General features: G+C 39.3%; 1 protein-coding gene across 1 annotated transcript in view; it reads right to left on the bottom strand.

The window, feature by feature from the left end:
* AASS (aminoadipate-semialdehyde synthase) overlaps positions 1-5,326 on the bottom strand; it is a 75,526-nt gene that overhangs the window by 14,195 nt on the left and 56,005 nt on the right. The gene's annotated exons all lie outside the window — the stretch shown is intronic.

The raw sequence follows: 5,326 nt of genomic DNA, 5'->3' as shown, positions 1-5,326 counted from the left end.
TTTTTTTGAGGCGGAGTCTCGCTCTGTCGCCCGGACTGGAGTGCAGTGGCCGGATCTCAGCTCACTGCAAGCTCCGCCTCCCGGGTTTACGCCATTCTCCTGCCTCAGCCTCCCGAGTAGCTGGGACTACAGGCGCCCGCCACCTCACCCGGCTAGTTTTTTTTGTATTTTAGTCGAGACGGGGTTTCACCGTGTTAGCCAGGATGGTCTCGATCTCCTGACCTCGTGATCCGCCTGTCTCGGCCTCCCAAAGTGCTGGGATTACAGGCTTGAGCCACCGCGCCCGGCCTAGAATAATCTTTTTAAGACACATCTATCTGATCATATTACTTATCATTCCCTGCAGGGCCAGTACTAGGGCAAGGTGAGTGAGTGCCTACAACACAATTCAAAGAGGCACTCTGAGCCTCATTACACTTTTCTCCAAACTATGAGCATAAACTATGAAGTCAGATAGATGTGATTTGGATACTCGCTCTGCCACTTGCCATTTCTTTAAGTGTAGCTGTTATCTTAAATCCCTAAACCTGATTTTTCCCCTTGTAAAACTGTCATACCATGAGTGCTAACATCCCTGCCTAGCTGGCACCTTCATATCCTTCAAGGCCAAGCACATCCTCTTCTCCACTAGTTTTCCTTCTCCCCATCCTCCTTCCCCCAACCCCTTCACCAAGGCCAATTAAACTGTTCTCCCGTCTGTACCTCTGAGCCACTTTAACATGCTTTGGAAATTTCCCTATTCAATTATAATTATTTATTCCTGTGTCTGTCCTTCCAGCCATTAGGCAATCTGGCAAAAGGAGAAAAAAATATCTTTAAGAGTTAGTTAGACCTGGGTTTGACTCTCAGTCAAATGACCTCGGACATGCTCTCTGAGCCACAGCTTTCTTATTGTAAAATAATGAAAATAATACTAAACTCAGAGAGTTCTTATGTTCCGTCACATGGCAGCTGTTTCTTATGTTCTGTTACATTGTAGTTTCTTTCCCCAGCACAACAAACCCTCCATTCTAAGAGCTAAACCTCATCCCCAATCCAGCTGCGAGTTTCCTGAGGTCATGAATTTCATTCTCTGTGACAGTCTTGGGTAACTTGCCCAAAGTCCAGCACAGAGCAGATACTCAGAAAATGTTTGTCATGCTGAAATAAATCAAGAGATAACCAGTGTTTACATATATAGAGAAGTGAATTTTTGAATGGTAGAAACAACTTGCAAGAAGGCATAGGGAAGAATAGGCACAGGCTTTGCTCGGAACCGCAAGGAGACCATGCTAAACAGAGCAGAAAATATACACTGTGAAATACCGCAGGAGGAGATAATGGAGACAGCATTATTATTANTAAACAAGGTTTAAAACATAAACATCTAAAATTATTTTATATAAAATGTTTTAAAACTTAAAAAATAAGTTAAAGCAACAGATAATTATTTAAATGGCTTCTACGCTCAAACAACAATCAATATTCTCATTCTTTTCTTTTACTTTCATGACCCTTCTAAATGCCACATTAGGCATCAGTCACATACATTTCATTCAGACAGCTAAATTTATTGAGCAGTTACTATCTATGTTCCCTTCACAAATTGTGAAGGGAATAACATGAGTGATGAAATAAAAATCTTTTGATATCTCAGTACTTCTATTTCCCATACCCCTACCCGCATCACACATACTCAAAATTCAATGAAGGATTTCTTTGTTTCTAATTTTAATTAAAGGACAAATTTTCTTTTAGTTTATGAGGCTTATTATTATCATTGAGATAATGGAAAGTATTCTGGAGTGATAAAATTAGGTGTGAGAATTCTGGTTGGTGCTGCTGGTGGAACTGAATTTTATCCTTATTATACCACTGGAAACAATTTCTGACCAATTTCTCTAAGCTGCACAAAGCAACCCTGTACCAGGGAGCTGCCAATGTACTTTAAGGTGGATTCACAGGATTTGCCTGAAGAGGCCTTTGGCTAAACTTAATGATTCTCATGCCTTATTTGTAGATGGGTTCTGAACGTGCCTTTGTATGAGAGAGAAAATGGAAACTCATTTATATGTGGATGAAGCCCCAGAAAGAAAAGGGCTATGCTGGCTGCAATGTCAGGACCACTGGAGTGTTTTCAGTTCAGAGGTTCACTTTGGAGAGTGCCAAGCACCATTTCAAATTTCAAAAGTGAAAATCTGAATGAAGGATGTAAGGAATGCCTTTCATTTAATTTTCTTGTGAACTCTTCTAGACTGCAGAGTAAATATTTCCAAAGGGATGATTTCTGTACTACATCTTTAAAATCAATATATTTACAAGAATTCTAAATTTTTGAAAAAATGTAAGAAAGCAAATGTTGGGCATTGTGGTGCCCACCTGTAATCCCAGCTACTTGGATTGGGAGGCTGAGGCAGGAGGATGGCTTGAGCCCTAGGAGTTTGAGAATAGCCTGAGGGACACAGCAAGACACCATCTCTTAAAAAACAAAAAAAGCAAATGTTGACCGTTAGGGTCTTCACATCCATCTCATTTCTATAATCTATGACAGTTCTTAAGTTTTGTTTGCTTGTTTGAAGGTCAGGAAAATTTCTGAAAGAAAAATTCAGTAAAGACAACAATATTCTAGCTTGCCAATCAGAAATAAAACAGCAAGTTCATAAGTCTATCATGAAATCCTTACAAAGAAGATGGAGAAATGTAAGCTGAACGGCAATGGTTCATTTAGTGAGAATGGCAGTTGGCTAAGCAACCTGACCCAAAAATTACTGGGTAATCATTGTCATTTGATATTAATTCATAGTTGTATTTCTAGTGGCATATAATGTAGTTCAACAATAAGTTCTTTCTTGGTTATTATTTTATTAATAATTTGAATGACAACAGAAACATATTCGTCTGTTTTGCAGAGAATATACATTTCTTTCTGCTCTGACAATGCTCAGGCTCATTATTCACTGCTGTTGCAAGTTTCTCTAGGTCCAACTCTTTCACACACACACAGACAAACACACATACACATCTCCCAACTAGAGAGAATCACTGTTATATTTGAATAATGTATCATATATATTCAAATAATCACAATAAGCTTGATCACCAAATTAATAAGGAATTATACAATCATTTTTTCAGGGCCCACTATGTGCCCCATGCCTTGTAGTGCATTATCTTTAATCCATGAAATAACCCATTTTTCAGAGGTGAAAACTGAGGCTGAGTCACCCAAAGGCAAATTGAACCCAGTTCTATTTGACTGCAATGTCTGTGTTCCTTCTACTACACTGTCCCCTTAATCATGCTTATTTCTGGATCAGTATTTTTAAGGGGATATTGACAAAGTCAGCCAGATTATGCCACCTAGGATGCACCTGAAAGCTGCATAAAGAATGGATACAGGCAAAGGAAGATAGTGGTAGCTCTTGATTTCCAAGGGGCTGGGTGCTGCAGTCAAGGTGGTGGCAGGCAATGGATAGAGGGCTAGAAAACTTCGCTTAAGGCGATGTTTGCAGAGCAAGCACACTTCTCACTCAGATTACATGTTTTGCCAGGTTAGACTGGGAAACACTGCAGAAGATGATGGCAAAGCTCTGCTGTGTCACTCCCAAATGCCACCAATGTAAAAAAGTATACCATCACTGTGAGGGGAATGAAACCAAGAGAAGATGAAATCACTGTCTCTGAATATGTGGAAGAAAATCACAATTGTTAGGAATCATATTAGAAGTTAGAAATAGTACAAGTGGCTAGAAATTACGGCAAAGATGTAAGACAATGAGATATATTCAAATTCATAGGCCACTGCCCAATTTCTGGAAAAGTTTAAGGCTTCAATTTTAAGTAGAAGACAGAGAAGTGACTTGGTTCCCCATTATGATTCTGTGAATTATTTAAGACCCGCTCCATGGTGCAGGGTGATGATGGCAGAGGGAGTGAAGGGCAAGAATACAAGACAGGTTTTAAGTTGTTTAACAGTCTGGCTTGGGAAACACACTGATACACCCGAATTACTGACTGAATAATGCAGCACCTAGAAAATTCTTAGACACGGAAAAATGAAGTGTCTGATTCTTTGATTCAGTTCAGACAAAATAATAGTGAACAGAGGCTGGAGTGGTCACAAAAAGCTTCATCCACAAGAGGAAACGCAAGTGGGACCTTGAAAAGAGTATCATTTTAGCTAAGAAAAGAAAAGTGTCATGTTTTCTCTTGGTATCCTCCACAGTGTCAGAGAGATGCAAAAAGTACTCATTTTTACAAAAGAAGTTTAGGATGAAAGAGGAGAACTTCAAATCCAACAAATACAACTTCTCCTACCTGAAAATAACCTCTTGCTTTTCTTAAACCCTCACAACTACTAATTTCCTTATGTAGCTAATATTTGCTAGATTGATTACATGTCTGACAATCTGCTGTTAGGCAGATTGCAATCTATGTGACCTCACTGACTAAGAACCCTGGAAGGCTGGCGTGATTGTCCTCATCTTCCGACAAGGAACCCAAAGTTCACAACCAGTAATGGCAGAGCCAGGCCCACAGATATCAAGTTTCTTGCTCTTTCTTCATTTTTACCAACTTTAGCATTTATAAGGCCTCCTGAAAATAAGTGTTTTACTCAACTGAGGCAAGAATTTGTCTTGCTTTCACATGTAAAATTATACCAAACACAGGCCAGTCTCTTAAGATCGCAGAAGGTAAAAGGAGCGGTTGGAATGCAATAGGAGACAGGCTGTAGCATGTAAAAGGATGTGTGCTTGGTAAAACATCAGACTAAGATTCTGGTCCAAACTTTCATGATTCATAGAACTGAAGAATTGGATGGAACATCAGTGCTCACATTCCACATCAGGAAACTGACATCCGGTGGATCTTTTCAACTGCCAGGTCTTTGGCTATGTTATGAGGGATGCCAGGAATTAGACCAGAACTCATTGATCCTGTTTATTATTCTGAAACACGTCACACATTCCAGCATCAAGTTAAAGTGTCCTGCTTGTTTAGTACTATTTTAAGTGTAGCTGTGGTTCTCTGATCATTAAATCAGTTGTTCTCAAATTCGGCTGCATATTAGAATCACTAGGGAGATTTAAAAAATCCCCAAACCCAGGCAAATCAGAATCTTTAGGGATGAGGCCCAAGCACTTTTTAAACTCCCCTTGTAATTCCAAGGTACAGCCAAGTATGAGTTATTCTCTGTATCACAGGCACAAAAGACCATGGCTAATAACAGCATTCACCTTGTTGCTTAAGAAATTCTGTCTACTCCTGAAATACATTTTGATTCACAGATACATTGACAATGTAAAATATTGATGCTAGAATAATCTTTTTTTTTTTTTTTTTTTTT

Source organism: Rhinopithecus bieti, unplaced genomic scaffold, assembly GCF_001698545.2.
Source record: "Rhinopithecus bieti isolate Rb0 unplaced genomic scaffold, ASM169854v2 scaffold_42380, whole genome shotgun sequence".
Lineage (NCBI taxonomy): Eukaryota > Metazoa > Chordata > Mammalia > Primates > Cercopithecidae > Rhinopithecus > Rhinopithecus bieti.
Note: the sequence above shows the minus strand (reverse complement) of the source record. Positions and strands in the feature narration are given on the sequence as shown.